This window comes from Carcharodon carcharias, chromosome 12, assembly GCF_017639515.1.
Source record: "Carcharodon carcharias isolate sCarCar2 chromosome 12, sCarCar2.pri, whole genome shotgun sequence".
NCBI lineage: Eukaryota > Metazoa > Chordata > Chondrichthyes > Lamniformes > Lamnidae > Carcharodon > Carcharodon carcharias.
The window spans coordinates 147,670,708-147,690,583 of NC_054478.1; positions in this window are offsets into that span (position 1 = coordinate 147,670,708).

The following is a 19,876-nucleotide window of genomic DNA, read 5'->3' on the forward strand; positions in this document are numbered from 1 at the left end:
TGTGAAGAGGTTTAACTGGTATGCGGTTTAAGTGTGAAGTGGTTTAACTGTGATGAGGTTTAACTGTGAAGAGGTTTAACTGGGATGAGGTTTAACTGGGATGAGGTTTAACCGTGAAGAGGTTTAACCGTGAAGAGGTTTAACTGTGAAGAGGTTTAAATTTGATGAGGTTTAACTGGGATGAGGTTTAACTGTGATGAGCTTTAACTGGGATGAAGTTTAAATGGGATGAGGTTTAACTGGGATGAGGTTTAACTGTGAAGAAGTTTAAGTGTGAAGAGGTTTAAATGGGATGAGGTTTAACTGTGAAGAGGATTAACTGGGATGACGTTTAACTGGGATGAGGTTTAACTTTGAAGAGGTTTAACTGGGATGAGGTTTAACCGGGATGAGGTTTAACCTGGATGAGGTTTAACTGTGAAGAGGTTTAACTGGGATGAGGTTTAACTGGGATGAAGTTTAACTGTGAAGAGGATTAACTGGGCTGAGGTTTAACTGTGAAGAGGTTTAACCGTGAAGAGGTTTAACTGTGAAGAGGTTTAAATGTGATGAGGTTTAACTGGGATGAGGTTTAACTGGGATCAGGTTTAACTGGGATAAGCATTAACTGTGAAGAGGTTTAACTGGGATAAGGTTTAACTGGGATGAGGTTTAACTTTGAAGAGGTTTAACTGGGATGAGGATTAACTGGGATGAGGTTTAACTGGGATGAGGTTTAACTGTGATGAGGTTTAACTGGGATGAGGTTTAACTGTGAAGAGGTTTAACCGTGAAGAGGTTTAACTGTGAAGAGGTTTAACTTTGATGAGTTTTAACTGTGATGAGGTTTAACTGGGATGAGGTTTAACTGGGATGAGGTTTAACTGGGATCAGGTTTCACTGTGAAGAGGTTTAACTGGGATGAGTTTTAACTGGGATGAGGTTTAACTGGGATGAGGTTTAACTGTGAAGAGGTTTAACTGGGATGAGTTTTAACGTTGAAGAGGTTTAACTGTGAAAAGGTTTAACTGGGATGAGGTTTAACTGGGATGAGGTTTAACTGTGCAGAGTTTTAACTTGGATGAGGTTAAACTTTGATGAGGTTTAACTGTGAAGAGGTTTAACTGGGATGAGGTTTAACTGTGATGAGGTTTAACTTTGAAGAGATTTAACTGGGATGAGGATTAACTGGGATGAGGTTTAACTGTGAAGAGGTTTATTCGTGAAGAGGTTTAACTGTGAAGAGGTTTATATGTAAAGAGGTTTAACTGGGATAAGTTTTAACTGTGAAGAGGTTTAACCGTGAAGTGATTTAACTGTGAAGAGGTTTAACTGGGATGAGGTTTAAATGTAAAGAGGTTTAACTGGGATAAGTTTTAACTGTGAAGAGGTTTAACTGTGAAGAGTTTTAACTGGGATAAGGTTTAACTGGGATGAGGTTTAACTCTGAAGAGGTTTAACTGGGATGAAATTTAACTGTGAAGAGGTTTAACTGGGATGAGGTTTAACTGGGATGAGGTTTAACTGGGATGAGGTTTAACAGGGATAAGGCTTAACTGTGAAGAGGTTTAACTGGGATAAGGTTTAACTGGGATGAGCTTTAACTCTGAAGAGTTTTATCCTGGATGAGGCTTAACTGTGAAGAGGTTTAACTGGGATGAGGTTTAACTGGGATGAGGTTTAACTGGGATGATGTTTAACTGTGAAGTGGTTTAACTGTGAAGAGATTTAACTGTGAAGAGTTTTAGCTGGGATGAGGTTTAACTGTGAAGAGATTTAACTGTGAAGAGGTTTAGCTGGGATGAGGTTTAACTGTGAGGAGGTTTAACTGTGAAGAGATTTAACTGTGTAGTGTTTTAACTGTGAAGAGAATTAACTTTGAAGAGGTTTAACTGGTATGAGGTTTAAGTGTGAAGAGGTTTAACTGTGATGAGGTTTAACTGTTAAGAGGTTTAACTGGGATGAGGTTTAACAGGGATGAGGTTTATCCATGAAGAGGTTTAACCGTGAAGTGGTTTAACTGTGAAGAGGTTTAAATGTGATGAGGTTTAACTGGGATGAGGTTTAACTCTGATGAGCTTTAACTGGGATGAGGTTTAAATGGGATGAGGTTTAACTGGGATGAGGTTTAACTGTGAAGAGGTTTAACTGGGATAAGGTTTAACTGGGATGAGGGTTAACTGGGATGAGGTTTAACTGTGAAGAGGTTTAACTGGGATGAGTTTTAACTGTGAAGACGTTTAACTGGGATGAGGTTTAATTGGGATGAGGTTTAACTGTGAAGAGGTTTAACTGGGATGAGGTTTAACTGTGAAGAGGTTTAACTGGGATGACGTTTAACCGGGATGAGGTTTAACTGGGATGAGGTTTAACTGTGAAGAGGATTAACTGGGATGAGGTTTAACTGTGAAGAGGTTTAAACGTGAAGAGGTTGAACTGTGATGAGGTTTATCTGGGATGAGGTTTAACTGGGATTAGGTTTAACTGTGAAGAGGTTTAACTGGGATGAGGTTTAACTGTAAAGAGTTTTAACTGAGATAAGGTTTAACTGTGAAGAGGTTTGACTGGGATAAGGTTTAACTGTGAACAGGTTTAACTGTGAAGAGGTTTAACTGGGATTAGGTTTAACTGTGAAGAGGTTTAACTGGGATGAGGTTTAACTGGGATGAGGTTTAACTGGGATGACGTTTAACTGTGAAGAGGTTTAACTGTGAAGAGGTTTAACTGGGATGAGGTTTAACTGGGATGAGGTTTAACTGTGAAGTGGTTTTAACTGGGATGAGGTTTAACTGGGATGAGTTTTAACTGTGATGAGGTTTAACTGGGATGAGGTTTAACTGGAATGAGGTTTAACTTTGAAGAGGTTTAACTGGGATGAGGTTTAACCGGGATGAGGTTTAACTGGGATGAGGTTTAACTGTGAAGAGCTTTAACTGGGATGAGATTTAACTGGGATGAGGTTTAACTGTGATGAGGTTTAACTGTGAAGAGGTTTAACCGTGAAGAGGTTTAACTGTGAAGAGGTTTAACTGGGATGAGATTTAACTGGGATGAGGTTTAACTGTGAAGAGCTTTAACTGGGATGAGATTTAACTGGGATGAGGTTTAACTGTGATGAGGTTTAACTGTGAAGAGGTTTAACCGTGAAGAGGTTTAACGGTCAAGAGGTTTAACTGTAATGAGGTTTAACTGGGATGAGTTTTAACTGTGATGAGTTTTAACTGGGATGAGGTTTAACTGGGATGAGGTTTAACTGGGATGAAGTTTTACTGTGAAGAGGTTTAACTGGGATTAGGTTTAACTGTGAAGAGGTTTAACTGGGATGAGGTTTAACTGTAAAGAGGTTTAACTGGGATAAGGTTTAACTGTGAAGAGTTTTAACTTGGATAAGGTTTAACTGTGAAGAGGTTTAACTGTGAAGAGGTTTATCTTGGATAAGGTTTTACTGGGATGAGGTTTAACTCTGAAGAGGTTTAACTGGGATGAGTTTTAACTGTGAGGAGGTTTAACTGGGATGAGTTTTAACTGGGATGAGGTTTAACTGTGAAGAGCTTTAACTGGGATGAGATTTAACTGTGATGAGGTTTAACTGGGATGAGGTTTAACGGTGAAGAGGTTTAACCGTGAAGAGGTTTAACTGTGATGAGGTTTAACTGGGATGAATTTTAACTGTGATGAGTTTTAACTGGGATGAGGTTTAACTGGGATGAGGTTTAACTGGGATGAGGTTTAACTGTGAAGAGGTTTAACTGGGATTAGGTTTAACTGTGAAGAGGTTTAACTGGGATGAGGTTTAACTGTAAAGAGATTTAACTGGGATAAGGTTTAATTGTGAAGAGGTTTAACTTGGATAAGGTTTAACTGTGAAGAGGTTTAACTGTGAAGAGGTTTAACTTGGATAATGTTTTAGTGCGATGAGTTTTAACTCTGAAGAGGTTTAACTGGGCTGGGGTTTAACTGTGAAGAGGTTTAACTGGGATGAGGTTTAACTGGGATGAGGTTTAACTGGGATAAGGCTTAACTGTGAAGAGGTTTAACTGGGATAAGGTTTAACTGGGATGAGGTTTAACTGTGAAGAGGTTTAACTGGGATAAGGTTTAACTGGGATGAGGTTTAACTTTGAAGAGGTTTAACTGGGATGAGGTTTAACTGTGAAAAGATTTAACTGGGATGAGGTTTAACTGTGAAGAGGTTTAACTGGGATGAGGTTTAACTGTGAAGAGGTTTAACTGGGATTAGGTTTAACTGTGAAGAGGTTTAACTGGGATTAGGTTTAACTGTGAAGAGGTTTAACTGGGATGAGGTTTAACTGGGATGAGGTTTAACTGGGATGACGTTTAACTGTGAAGAGGTTTAACTGTGAAGAGGTTTAACTGGGATGAGGTTTAACTGGGATGAGGTTTAACTGTGAAGTGGTTTTAACTGGGATAAGGTTTAACTGGGATGAGTTTTAACTGTGATGAGGTTTAACTGGGATGAGGTTTAACTGGAATGAGGTTTAACTTTGAAGAGGTTTAACTGGGATGAGGTTTAACCGGGATGAGGTTTAACTGGGATGAGGTTTAACTGTGAAGAGCTTTAACTGGGATGAGATTTAACTGGGATGAGGTTTAACTGTGATGAGGTTTAACTGGGAAGAGGTTTAACTGTGAAGAGGTTTAACCGTGAAGAGGTTTAACTGTGAAGAGGTTTAACTGGGATGAGATTTAACTGGGATGAGGTTTAACTGTGATGAGGTTTAACTGGGATGAGGTTTAACTGTGATGATGTTTAACTGGGATGAGGTTTAACTGTGAAGAGGTTTAACCGTGAAGAGGTTTAACGGTCAAGAGGTTTAACTGTAATGAGGTTTAACTGGGATGAGTTTTAACTGTGATCTGTTGTAACTGGGATGAGGTTTAACTGGGATGAGGTTTAACTGGGATGAAGTTTTACTGTGAAGAGGTTTAACTGGGATTAGGTTTAACTGTGAAGAGGTTTAACTGGGATGAGGTTTAACTGTAAAGAGGTTTAACTGGGATAAGGTTTAACTGTGAAGAGTTTTAACTTGGATAAGGTTTAACTGTGAAGAGGTTTAACTGTGAAGAGGTTTAACTTGGATAAGGTTTTACTGGGATGAGGTTTAACTCTGAAGAGGTTTAACTGGGATGAGTTTTAACTGTGAAGAGGTTTAACTGGGATGAGGTTTAACTGGGATGAGGTTTAACTGTGAAGAGCTTTAACTGGGATGAGATTTAACTGGGATGAGGTTTAACTGTGATGAGGTTTAACTGGGATGAGGTTTAACGGTGAAGAGGTTTAACCGTGAAGAGGTTTAACTGTGAAGAGGTTTAACTGTGATGAGGTTTAACTGGGATGAATTTTAACTGTGATGAGTTTTAACTGGGATGAGGTTTAACTGGGATGAGGTTTAACTGGGATGAGGTTTAACTGTGAAGAGGTTTAACTGGGATTAGGTTTAACTGTGAAGAGGTTTAACTGGGATGAGGTTTAACTGTAAAGAGATTTAACTGGGATAAGGTTTAATTGTGAAGAGGTTTAACTTGGATAAGGTTTAACTGTGAAGAGGTTTAACTGTGAAGAGGTTTAACTTGGATAATGTTTTAGTGCGATGAGTTTTAACTCTGAAGAGGTTTAACTGTGCTGGGGTTTAACTGTGAAGAGGTTAACTGGGATGAGGTTTAACTGGGATGAGTTTTAACTGGGATAAGGCTTAACTGTGAAGAGGTTTATTTGGGATAAGGTTTAACTGGGATGAGGTTTAACTTTGAAGAGGTTTAACTGGGATGAGGTTTAACTGTGAAAAGATTTAACTGGGATGAGGTTTAACTGTGAAGAGGTTTAACTGGGATGAGGTTTAACTGTGAAGAGGTTTAACTGGGATTAGGTTTAACTGTGAAGAGGTTTAACTGGGATGAGGTTTAACTGTAAAGAGGTTAATCTGGGATAACTTTTAACTGTGAAGAGGTTTAACTTTGAAGAGGTTTAACTGGGATGAGGTTTAACCGGGATGAGGTTTAAGTCTGAAGAGGTTTAACTGTGAAGAGCTTTAACTGGGATGAGATTTAACTGGGGTGAGGTTTAACTGTGATGAGGTTTAACTGGGATGAGGTTTAACTGTGAAGAGGTTTAACCGTGAAGAGGTTTAACGGTCAAGAGGTTTAACTGTAATGAGGTTTAACTGGGATGAGTTTTAACTGTGATGAGTTTTAACTGGGATGAGGTTTAACTGGGATGAGGTTTAACTGGGATGAGGTTTTACTGTGAAGAGGTTTAACTGGGATTAGGTTTAACTGTGAAGAGGTTTAACTGGGATGAGGTTTAACTGTAAAGAGGTTTAACTGGGACAAGGGTTAACTGGGATGAGGTTTAACTGGGATGAGGTTTAGCTGTGAAAAGGTGTAATTGGGATGAGGTTTAACTGTGAAGAGGTTTAACTGGGAGGAGGTTTAACTGTAAAGAGTTTTAACTGGGATAAGGTTTAACTGTGAAGAGGTTTAACTGGGATAAGGTTTAACTGTGAAGAGGTTTAACTGTGAAGCGGTTTAACTGGGATAAGGTTTAACTGGCATGACGTTTAACTCTGAAGAGGTTTAACTGGAATGAGGTTTAACTGTGAAGAGGTTTAACTAGGATGAGGTTTAACTGGGATGAGGTTTAACTGGGATGAGGTTTAACTGGGATAAGGCTTAACTGTGAAGAGGTTTAACTGGGATAAGGTTTAACTGGGATGAGGTTTAACTCTGAAGAGTTTTAACCTGGATGAGGCTTAACTGTGAAGAGGTTTAACTGGGATGAGGTTTAACTGGGATGAGGTTTAACTGGGATGATGTTTAACTGTGAAGTGGTTTAACTGTGAAGAGATTTAACTGTGAAGAGGTTTAACTGGGATGAGGTTTAACTGTGAGGAGGTTTAACTGTGAAGAGATTTAACTGTGAAGAGGTTTAACTGGGATGAGGTTTAACTGTGAAGAGGTTTAACTGTGAAGAGTTTTAACTGTGAAGAGATTTAACTGTGAAGAGGTTTAACTGGTATGCGGTTTAAGTGTGAAGTGGTTTAACTGTGATGAGGTTTAACTGGGATGAGGTTTAACCGTGAAGTGGTTTAACCGTGAAGAGGTTTAACTGTGAAGAGGTTTAAATGTGATGAGGTTTAACTGGGATGAGGTTTAACTGTGATGAGCTTTAACTGGGATGAGGTTTAAATGGGATGAGGTTTAAGTGGGATGAGGTTTAACTGTGAAGAAGTTTAACTGGGATGAGGTTTAACTGGGATGCTGTTTTACTGGGATGAGGTTTAACTATGAAGAGGTTTAACTGGGATGAGGTTTAACTGTGAAGAGGTTTAACTGGGATGAGGTTTAACTGGATGAGGTTTAACTGTGAAGAGGTTTAACTGGGATGAGGTTTAACTGTGAAGAGGTTTAACTGGGATGACGTTTAACTGGGATGAGGTTTAACTTTGAAGAGGTTTAACTGGGATGAGGTTTAACCGGGATGAGGTTTAACTGGGATGAGGTTTAACTGTGAAAAGGTGTAACTGGGATGAGGTTTAACTGTGAAGAGGTTTAACTGGGAGGAGGTTTAACTGTAAAGAGGTTTAACTGGGATAAGGTTTAACTGTGAAGAGGTTTAACTGGGATAAGGTTTAACTGTGAAGAGGTTTAACTGTGAAGAGGTTGAACTGGGATAAGGTTTAACTGGGATGACGTTTAACTCTGAAGAGGTTTAACTGGGATGAGGTTTAACTGTGAAGAGGTTTAACTAGGATGAGGTTTAACTGGGATGAGGTTTAACTGGGATGAGGTTTAACTGGGATAAGGCTTAACTGTGAAGAGGTTTAACTGGGATAAGGTTTAACTGGGATGAGGTTTAACTCTGAAGAGTTTTAACCTGGATGAGGCTTAACTGTGAAGAGGTTTAACTGGGATGAGGTTTAACTGGGATGAGGTTTAACTGGGATGATGTTTAACTGTGAAGTGGTTTAACTGTGAAGAGATTTAACTGTGAAGAGGTTTAACTGGGATGAGGTTTAACTGTGAGGAGGTTTAACTGTGAGGAGGTTTAACTGTGAGGAGATTTAACTGTGAAGAACTTTAACTGGGATGAGGTTTAACTGGTATGCGGTTTAAGTGTGAAGTGGTTTAACTGTGATGAGGTTTAACTGTGAAGAGGTTTAACTGGGATGAGGTTTAACTGGGATCAGGTTTAACCGTGAAGAGGTTTAACCGTGAAGAGGTTTAACTGTGAAGAGGTTTAAATTTGATGAGGTTTAACTGGGATGAGGTTTAACTGTGATGAGCTTTAACTGGGATGAGGTTTAAATGGGATGAGGTTTAACTGGGATGAGGTTTAACTGTGAAGAAGTTTAACTGTGAAGAGGTTTAAATGGAATGAGGTTTAACTGTGAAGAGGTTTAACTGGGATGACGTTTAACTGGGATGAGGTTTAACTTTGAAGAGGTTTAACTGGGATGAGGTTTAACCGGGATGAGGTTTAACCTGGATGAGGTTTAACTGTGAAGAGGTTTAACTGGGATGAGGTTTAACTGGGATGAGGTTTAACTGTGAAGAGGATTAACTGGGCTGAGGTTTAACTGTGAAGAGGTTTAACCGTGAAGAGTTTTAACTGTGAAGAGGTTTAAATGTGATGAGGTTTAACTGGGATGAGGTTTAACTGGGATGAGGTTTAACTGGGATCAGGTTTAACTGGGATGAGGTTTAACTTTGAAGAGGTTTAACTGGGATGAGGATTAACTGGGATGAGGTTTAACTGGGATGAGGTTTAACTGTGATGAGGTTTAACTGGGATGAGGTTTAACTGTGAAGAGGTTTAACCGTGAAGAGGTTTAACTGTGAAGAGGTTTAACTTGGATGAGTTTTAACTGTGATGAGGTTTAACTGGGATGAGGTTTAACTGGGATGAGGTTTAACTGGGATCAGGTTTAACTGTGAAGAGGTTTAACTGGGATGAGTTTTAACTGGGATGAGGTTTAACTGGGATGATGCTTAACTGTGAAGAGGTTTAACTGGGATGAGGTTTAACGTTGAAGAGGTTTAACTGTGAAAAGGTTTAACTGGGATGAGGTTTAACTGGGATGAGGTTTAACTGTGAAGAGTTTTAACTTGGATGAGGTTAAACTGTGATGAGGTTTAACTGTGAAGAGGTTTAACTGGGATGAGTTTTAACTGGGATGAGGTTTAACTTTGAAGAGATTTAACTGGGATGAGGATTAACTGGGATGAGGTTTAACTGTGAAGAGGTTTATTCGTGAAGAGGTTTAACTGTGAAGAGGTTTAAATGTAAAGAGGTTTAACTGGGATAAGTTTTAACTGTGAAGAGGTTTAACCGTGAATTGATTTAACTGTGAAGAGGTTTAACTGGGATGAGGTTTAAATGTAAAGAGGTTTAACTGGGATAAGTTTTAACTGTGAAGAGGTTTAACTGTGAAGAGTTTTAACTGGGATAAGGTTTAACTGGGATGAGGTTTAACTCTGAAGAGGTTTAACTGGGATGAAATTTAACTGTGAAGAGGTTTAACTGGGATGAGGTTTAACTGGGATGAGGTTTAACTGGGATGAGGTTTAACTGGGATAAGGCTTAACTGTGAAGAGGTTTAACTGGGATAAGGTTTAACTGGGATGAGCTTTAACTCTGAAGAGTTTTATCCTGGATGAGGCTTAACTGTGAAGAGGTTTAACTGGGATGAGGTTTAACTGGGATGAGGTTTAACTGGGATAAGGCTTAACTGTGAAGAGGTTTAACTGGGATAAGGTTTAACTGGGATGAGGTTTAACTCTGAAGAGTTTTAACCTGGATGAGGCTTAACTGTGAAGAGGTTTAACTGGGATGAGGTTTAACTGGGATGAGGTTTAACTGGGATGATGTTTAACTGTGAAGTGGTTTAACTGTGAAGAGATTTAACTGTGAAGAGGTTTAACTGGGATGAGGTTTAACTGTGAGGAGGTTTAACTGTGAGGAGGTTTAACTGTGAAGAGATTTAACTGTGAAGAACTTTAACTGGGATGAGGTTTAACTGTCAAGAGGTTTAACTGTGAAGAGTTTTAACTGTGAAGAGATTTAACTGTGAAGAGGTTTAACTGGTATGCGGTTTAAGTGTGAAGTGGTTTAACTGTGATGAGGTTTAACTGTGAAGAGGTTTAACTGGGATGAGGTTTAACTGGGATCAGGTTTAACCGTGAAGAGGTTTAACCGTGAAGAGGTTTAACTGTGAAGAGGTTTAAATTTGATGAGGTTTAACTGGGATGAGGTTTAACTGTGATGAGCTTTAACTGGGATGAGGTTTAAATGGGATGAGGTTTAACTGGGATGAGGTTTAACTGTGAAGAAGTTTAACTGTGAAGAGGTTTAAATGGAATGAGGTTTAACTGTGAAGAGGTTTAACTGGGATGACGTTTAACTGGGATGAGGTTTAACTTTGAAGAGGTTTAACTGGGATGAGGTTTAACCGGGATGAGGTTTAACCTGGATGAGGTTTAACTGTGAAGAGGTTTAACTGGGATGAGGTTTAACTGGGATGAGGTTTAACTGTGAAGAGGATTAACTGGGCTGAGGTTTAACTGTGAAGAGGTTTAACCGTGAAGAGTTTTAACTGTGAAGAGGTTTAAATGTGATGAGGTTTAACTGGGATGAGGTTTAACTGGGATGAGGATTAACTGGGATCAGGTTTAACTGGGATGAGGTTTAACTTTGAAGAGGTTTAACTGGGATGAGGATTAACTGGGATGAGGTTTAACTGGGATGAGGTTTAACTGTGATGAGGTTTAACTGGGATGAGGTTTAACTGTGAAGAGGTTTAACCGTGAAGAGGTTTAACTGTGAAGAGGTTTAACTTGGATGAGTTTTAACTGTGATGAGGTTTAACTGGGATGAGGTTTAACTGGGATGAGGTTTAACTGGGATCAGGTTTAACTGTGAAGAGGTTTAACTGGGATGAGTTTTAACTGGGATGAGGTTTAACTGGGATGATGCTTAACTGTGAAGAGGTTTAACTGGGATGAGGTTTAACGTTGAAGAGGTTTAACTGTGAAAAGGTTTAACTGGGATGAGGTTTAACTGGGATGAGGTTTAACTGTGAAGAGTTTTAACTTGGATGAGGTTAAACTGTGATGAGGTTTAACTGTGAAGAGGTTTAACTGGGATGAGGTTTAACTGGGATGAGGTTTAACTTTGAAGAGATTTAACTGGGATGAGGATTAACTGGGATGAGGTTTAACTGTGAAGAGGTTTATTCGTGAAGAGGTTTAACTGTGAAGAGGTTTAAATGTAAAGAGGTTTAACTGGGATAAGTTTTAACTGTGAAGAGGTTTAACCGTGAAGTGTTTTAACTGTGAAGAGGTTTAACTGGGATGAGGTTTAAATGTAAAGAGGTTTAACTGGGATAAGTTTTAACTGTGAAGAGGTTTAACTGTGAAGAGTTTTAACTGGGATAAGGTTTAACTGGGATGAGGTTTAACTCTGAAGAGGTTTAACTGGGATGAAATTTAACTGTGAAGAGGTTTAACTGGGATGAGGTTTAACTGGGATGAGGTTTAACTGTGATGAGGTTTAACTGGGATAAGGCTTAACTGTGAAGAGGTTTAACTGGGATAAGGTTTAACTGGGATGAGCTTTAACTCTGAAGAGTTTTATCCTGGATGAGGCTTAACTGTGAAGAGGTTTAACTGGGATGAGGTTTAACTGGGATGAGGTTTAACTGGGATGATGTTTAACTGTGAAGTGGTTTAACTGTGAAGAGATTTAACTGTGAAGAGGTTTAGCTGGGATGAGGTTTAACTGTGAAGAGATTTAACTGTGAAGAGGTTTAGCTGGGATGAGGTTTAACTGTGAGGAGGTTTAACTGTGAAGAGATTTAACTGTGTAGTGTTTTAACTGTGAAGAGAATTAACTTTGAAGAGGTTTAACTGGTATGAGGTTTAAGTGTGAAGAGGTTTAACTGTGATGAGGTTTAACTGTTAAGAGGTTTAACTGGGATGAGGTTTAACAAGGATGAGTTTTATCCATGAAGAGGTTTAACCGTGAAGTGGTTTAACTGTGAAGAGGTTTAAATGTGATGAGGTTTAACTGGGATGAGGTTTAACTCTGATGAGCTTTAACTGGGATGAGGTTTAAATGGGATGAGGTTTAACTGGGATGAGGTTTAACTGTGAAGAGGTTTAACTGGGATAAGGTTTAACTGGGATGAGGGTTAACTGGGATGAGGTTTAACTGAGAAGAGGTTTAACTGGGATGAGGTTTAACTGTGAAGACGTTTAACTGGGATGAGGTTTAACTGGGATGAGGTTTAACTGTGAAGAGGTTTAACTGGGATGAGGTTTAACTGTGAAGAGGTTTAACTGGGATGACGTTTAACCGGGATGAGGTTTAACTGGGATGAGGTTTAACTGTGAAGAGGATTAACTGGGATGAGGTTTAACTGTGAAGAGGTTTAAACGTGAAGAGGTTGAACTGTGATGAGGTTTATCTGGGATGAGGTTTAACTGGGATTAGGTTTAACTGTGAAGAGGTTTAACTGGGATGAGGTTTAACTGTAAAGAGTTTTAACTGAGATAAGGTTTAACTGTGAAGAGGTTTGACTGGGATAAGGTTTAACTGTGAACAGGTTTAACTGTGAAGAGGTTTAACTGGGATTAGGTTTAACTGTGAAGAGGTTTAACTGGGATGAGGTTTAACTGGGATGAGGTTTAACTGGGATGACGTTTAACTGTGAAGAGGTTTAACTGTGAAGAGGTTTAACTGGGATGAGGTTTAACTGGGATGAGGTTTAACTGTGAAGTGGTTTTAACTGGGATGAGGTTTAACTGGGATGAGTTTTAACTGTGAAGAGGTTTAACTGGGATGAGGTTTAACTGGAATGAGGTTTAACTTTGAAGAGGTTTAACTGGGATGAGGTTTAACCGGGATGAGGTATAACTGGGATGAGGTTTAACTGTGAAGAGCTTTAACTGGGATGAGATTTAACTGGGATGAGGTTTAACTGTGATGAGGTTTAACTGGGATGAGGTTTAACTGTGAAGAGGTTTAACCGTGAAGAGGTTTAACTGTGAAGAGGTTTAACTGGGATGAGATTTAACTGTGATGAGGTTTAACTGGGATGAGGTTTAACTGTGATGATGTTTAACTGGGATGAGGTTTAACTGTGAAGAGGTTTAACCGTGAAGAGGTTTAACGGTCAAGAGGTTTAACTGTAATGAGGTTTAACTGGGATGAGTTTTAACTGTGATGAGTTTTAACTGGGATGAGGTTTAACTGGGATGAGGTTTAACTGGGATGAAGTTTTACTGTGAAGAGGTTTAACTGGGATTAGGTTTAACTGTGAAGAGGTTTAACTGGGATGAGGTTTAACTGTAAAGAGGTTTAACTGGGATAAGGTTTAACTGTGAAGAGGTTTAACTTGGATAAGGTTTAACTGTGAAGAGGTTTAACTGTGAAGAGGTTTAACTTGGATAAGGTTTTACTGGGATGAGGTTTAACTCTGAAGAGGTTTAACTGGGATGAGGTTTAACTGTGAAGAGGTTTAACTGGGATGAGTTTCAACTGGGATGAGGTTTAACTGTGAAGAGGTTTAACTGGGATGAGGTTTAACTGTGAAGAGGTTTAACTGGGATGACGTTTAACTGGGATGAGGTTTAACTTTGAAGAGGTTTAACTGGGATGAGGTTTAACCGGGATGAGGTTTAACTGGGATGAGGTTTAACTGTGAAAAGGTGTAACTGGGATGAGGTTTAACTGTGAAGAGGTTTAACTGGGAGGAGGCTTAACTGTAAAGAGGTTTAACTGGGATAAGGTTTAACTGTGAAGAGGTTTAACTGGGATAAGGTTTAACTGTGAAGAGGTTTAACTGTGAAGAGGTTGAACTGGGATAAGGTTTAACTGGGATGACGTTTAACTCTGAAGAGGTTTAACTGGGATGAGGTTTAACTGTGAAGAGGTTTAACTAGGATGAGGTTTAACTGGGATGAGGTTTAACTGGGATGAGGTTTAACTGGGATAAGGCTTAACTGTGAAGAGGTTTAACTGGGATAAGGTTTAACTGGGATGAAGTTTAACTCTGAAGAGTTTTAACCTGGATGAGGCTTAACTGTGAAGAGGTTTAACTGGGATGAGGTTTAACTGGGATGAGGTTTAACTGGGATGATGTTTAACTGTGAAGTGGTTTAACTGTGAAGAGATTTAACTGTGAAGAGGTTTAACTGGGATGAGGTTTAACTGTGAGGAGGTTTAACTGTGAAGAGATTTAACTGTGAAGAGCTTTAACTGGGATGAGGTTTAACTGTCAAGAGGTTTAACTGTGAAGAGTTTTAACTGTGAAGAGATTTAACTGTGAAGAGGTTTAAATGGTATGCGGTTTAAGTGTCAAGTGGTTTAACTGTGATGAGGTTTAACTGTGAAGAGGTTTAACTGGGATGAGGTTTAACTGGGATCAGGTTTAACCGTGAAGACGTTTAACCGTGAAGAGGTTTAACTGTGAAGAGGTTTAAATTTGATGAGGTTTAACTGGGATGAGGTTTAACTGTGATGAGCTTTAACTGGGATGAGGTTTAATTGGGATGAGGTTTAACTGGGATGAGGTTTAACTGTGAAGAAGTTTAACTGTGAAGAGGTTTAAATGGGATGAGGTTTAACTGTGAAGAGGTTTAACTGGGATGACGTTTAACTGGGATGAGGTTTAACTTTGAAGAGGTTTAACTGGGATGAGGTTTAACCGGGATGAGGTTTAACCTGGATGAGGTTTAACTGTGAAGAGGTTTAACTGGGATGAGGTTTAACTGGGATGAGGTTTAACTGTGAAGAGGATTAACTGGGCTGAGGTTTAACTGTGAAGAGTTTTAACCGTGAAGAGGTTTAACTGTGAAGAGGTTTAAATGTGATGAGGTTTAACTGGGATGAGGTTTAACTGGGATGAGGTTTAACTGGGATCAGGTTTAACTGGGATAAGCATTAACTGTGAAGAGGTTTAACTGGGATAAGGTTTAACTGGGATGAGGTTTAACTTTGAAGAGGTTTAACTGGGATGAGGATTAACTGGGATGAGGTTTAACTGGGATGAGGTTTAACTGTGATGAGGTTTAACTGGGATGAGGTTTAACTGTGAAGAGGTTTAACCGTGAAGAGGTTTAACTGTGAAGAGGTTTAACTTGGATGAGTTTTAACTGTGATGAGGTTTAACTGGGATGAGGTTTAACTGGGATGAGGTTTAACTGGGATCAGGTTTAACTGTGAAGAGGTTTAACTGGGATGAGTTTTAACTGGGATGAGGTTTAACTGGGATGAGGTTTAACTGTGAAGAGGTTTAACTGGGATGAGGTTTAACGTTGAAGAGGTTTAACTGTGAAAAGGTTTAACTGGGATGAGGTTTAACTGGGATGAGGTTTAACTGTGCAGAGTTTTAACTTGGATGAGGTTAAACTGTGATGAGGTTTAACTGTGAAGAGGTTTAACTGGGATGAGGTTTAACTGGGATGAGGTTTAACTTTGAAGAGATTTAACTGGGATGAGGATTAACTGGGATGAGGTTTAACTGTGAAGAGGTTTATTCGTGAAGAGGTTTAACTGTGAAGAGGTTTAAATGTAAAGAGGTTTAACTGGGATAAGTTTTAACTGTGAAGAGGTTTAACCGTGAAGTGATTTAACTGTGAAGAGGTTTAACTGGGATGAGGTTTAAATGTAAAGAGGTTTAACTGGGATAAGTTTTAACTGTGAAGAGGTTTAACTGTGAAGAGTTTTAACTGGGATAAGGTTTAACTGGGATGAGGTTTAACTCTGAAGAGGTTTAACTGGGATGAAATTTAACTGTGAAGAGGTTTAACTGGGATGAGGTTTAACTGGGATGAGGTTTAACTGGGATGAGGTTTAACTGGGATAAGGCTTAACTGTGAAGAGGTTTAACTGGGATAAGGTTTAACTGGGATGAGCTTTAACTCTGAAGAGTTTTATCCTGGATGAGGCTTAACTGTGAAGAGGTTTAACTGGGATGAGGTTTAACTGGGATGAGGTTTAACTGGGATGATGTTTAACTGTGAAGTGGTTTAACTGTGAAGAGATTTAACTGTGAAGAGGTTTAGCTGGGATGAGGTTTAACTGTGAAGAGATTTAACTGTGAAGAGGTTTAGCTGGGATGAGGTTTAACTGTGAGGAGGTTTAACTGTGAAGAGATTTAACTGTGTAGTGTTTTAACTGTGAAGAGAATTAACTTTGAAGAGGTTTAACTGGTATGAGGTTTAAGTGTGAAGAGGTTTAACTGTGATGAGGTTTAACTGTTAAGAGGTTTAACTGGGATGAGGTTTAACAAGGATGAGGTTTATCCATGAAGAGGTTTAACCGTGAAGTGGTTTAACTGTGAAGAGGTTTAAATGTGATGAGGTTTAACTGGGATGAGGTTTAACTCTGATGAGCTTTAACTGGGATGAGGTTTAAATGGGATGAGGTTTAACTGGGATGAGGTTTAACTGTGAAGAGGTTTAACTGGGATAAGGTTTAACTGGGATGAGGGTTAACTGGGATGAGGTTTAACTGTGAAGAGGTTTAACTGGGATGAGGTTTAACTGTGAAGACGTTTAACTGGGATGAGGTTTAACTGGGATGAGGTTTAACTGTGAAGAGGTTTAACTGGGATGAGGTTTAACTGTGAAGAGGTTTAACTGGGATGACGTTTAACCGGGATGAGGTTTAACTGGGATGAGGTTTAACTGTGAAGAGGATTAACTGGGATGAGGTTTAACTGTGAAGAGGTTTAAACGTGAAGAGGTTGAACTGTGATGAGGTTTATCTGGGATGAGGTTTAACTGGGATTAGGTTTAACTGTGAAGAGGTTTAACTGGGATGAGGTTTAACTGTAAAGAGTTTTAACTGAGATAAGGTTTAACTGTGAAGAGGTTTGACTGGGATAAGGTTTAACTGTGAACAGGTTTAACTGTGAAGAGGTTTAACTGGGATTAGGTTTAACTGGGATGAGGTTTAACTGGGATGAGGTTTAACTGGGATGACGTTTAACTCTGAAGAGGTTTAACTGTGAAGAGTTTTAACTGTGAAGAGATTTAACTGTGAAGAGGTTTAACTGGTATGCGGTTTAAGTGTGAAGTGGTTTAACTGTGATGAGGTTTAACTGTGAAGAGGTTTAACTGGGATGAGGTTTAACTGGGATCAGGTTTAACCGTGAAGAGGTTTAACCGTGAAGAGGTTTAACTGTGAAGAGGTTTAAATTTGATGAGGTTTAAATGGGATGAGGTTTAACTGTGATGAGCTTTAACTGGGATGAGGTTTAAATGGGATGAGGTTTAACTGTGATGAGGTTTAACTGTGAAGAAGTTTAACTGTGAAGAGGTTTAAATGGGATGAGGTTTAACTGTGAAGAGGTTTAACTGGGATGACGTTTAACTGTGATGAGGTTTAACTTTGAAGAGGTTTAACTGGGATGAGGTTTAACCGGGATGAGGTTTAACCTGGATGAGGTTTAACTGTGAAGAGGTTTAACTGGGATGAGGTTTAACTGGGATGAGGTTTAACTGTGAAGAGGATTAACTGGGCTGAGGTTTAACTGTGAAGAGGTTTAACCGTGAAGAGGTTTAACTGTGAAGAGGTTTAAATGTGATGAGGTTTAACTGGGATGAGGTTTAACTGGGATGAGGTTTAACTGGGATCAGGTTTAACTGGGATAAGCATTAACTGTGAAGAGGTTTAACTGGGATAAGGTTTAACTGGGATGAGGTTTAACTTTGAAGAGGTTTAACTGGGATGAGGATTAACTGGGATGAGGTTTAACTGGGATGAGGTTTAACTGTGATGAGGTTTAACTGGGATGAGGTTTAACTGTGAAGAGGTTTAACCGTGAAGAGGTTTAACTGTGAAGAGGTTTAACTTGGATGAGTTTTAACTGTGATGAGGTTTAACTGGGATGAGGTTTAACTGGGATGAGGTTTAACTGGGATCAGGTTTAACTGTGAAGAGGTTTAACTGGGATGAGTTTTAACTGGGATGAGGTTTAACTGGGATGAGGTTTAACTGTGAAGAGGTTTAACTGGGATGAGGTTTAACGTTGAAGAGGTTTAACTGTGAAAAGGTTTAACTGGGATGAGGTTTAACTGGGATGAGGTTTAACTGTGCAGAGTTTTAACTTGGATGAGGTTAAACTGTGATGAGGTTTAACTGTGAAGAGGTTTAACTGGGATGAGGTTTAACTGGGATGAGGTTTAACTTTGAAGAGATTTAACTGGGATGAGGATTAACTGGGATGAGGTTTAACTGTGAAGAGGTTTATTCGTGAAGAGGTTTAACTGTGAAGAGGTTTAAATGTAAAGAGGTTTAACTGGGATAAGTTTTAACTGTGAAGAGGTTTAACCGTGAAGTGATTTAACTGTGAAGAGGTTTAACTGGGATGAGGTTTAAATTTAAAGAGGTTTAACTGGTTTAAGTTTTAACTGTGAAGAGGTTTAACTGTGAAGAGTTTTAACTGGGATAAGGTTTAACTGGGATGAGGTTTAACTCTGAAGAGGTTTAACTGGGATGAAATTTAACTGTGAAGAGGTTTAACTGGGATGAGGTTTAACTGGGATGAGGTTTAACTGGGATGAGGTTTAACTGGGATAAGGCTTAACTGTGAAGAGGTTTAACTGGGATAAGGTTTAACTGGGATGAGCTTTAACTCTGAAGAGTTTTATCCTGGATGAGGCTTAACTGTGAAGAGGTTTAACTGGGATGAGGTTTAACTGGGATGAGGTTTAACTGGGATGATGTTTAACTGTGAAGTGGTTTAACTGTGAAGAGATTTAACTGTGAAGAGGTTTAGCTGGGATGAGGTTTAACTGTGAAGAGATTTAACTGTGAAGAGGTTTAGCTGGGATGAGGTTTAACTGTGAGGAGGTTTAACTGTGAAGAGATTTAACTGTGTAGTATTTTAACTGTGAAGAGAATTAACTTTGAAGAGGTTTAACTGGTATGAGGTTTAAGTGTGAAGAGGTTTAACTGTGATGAGGTTTAACTGTTAAGAGGTTTAACTGGGATGAGGTTTAACAGGGATGAGGTTTATCCATGAAGAGGTTTAACCGTGAAGTGGTTTAACTGTGAAGAGGTTTAAATGTGATGAGGTTTAACTGGGATGAGGTTTAACTCTGATGAGCTTTAACTGGGATGAGGTTTAAATGGGATGAGGTTTAACTGGGATGAGGTTTAACTGTGAAGAGGTTTAACTGGGATAAGGTTTAACTGGGATGAGGGTTAACTGGGATGAGGTTTAACTGTGAAGAGGTTTAACTGGGATGAGGTTTAACTGTGAAGACGTTTAACTGGGATGAGGTTTAACTGGGATGAGGTTTAACTGTGAAGAGGTTTAACTGGGATGAGGTTTAACTGTGAAGAGGTTTAACTGGGATGACGTTTAACCGGGATGAGGTTTAACTGGGATGAGGTTTAACTGTGAAGAGGATTAACTGGGATGAGGTTTAACTGTGAAGAGGTTTAAACGTGAAGAGGTTGAACTGTGATGAGGTTTATCTGGGATGAGGTTTAACTGGGATTAGGTTTAACTGTGAAGAGGTTTAACTGGGATGAGGTTTAACTGTAAAGAGTTTTAACTGAGATAAGGTTTAACTGTGAAGAGGTTTGACTGGGATAAGGTTTAACTGTGAACAGGTTTAACTGTGAAGAGGTTTAACTGGGATTAGGTTTAACTGTGAAGAGGTTTAACTGGGATGAGGTTTAACTGGGATGAGGTTTAACTGGGATGACGTTTAACTGTGAAGAGGTTTAACTGTGAAGAGGTTTAACTGGGATGAGGTTTAACTGGGATGAGGTTTAACTGTGAAGTGGTTTTAACTGGGATGAGGTTTAACTGGGATGAGTTTTAACTGTGAAGAGGTTTAACTGGGATGAGGTTTAACTG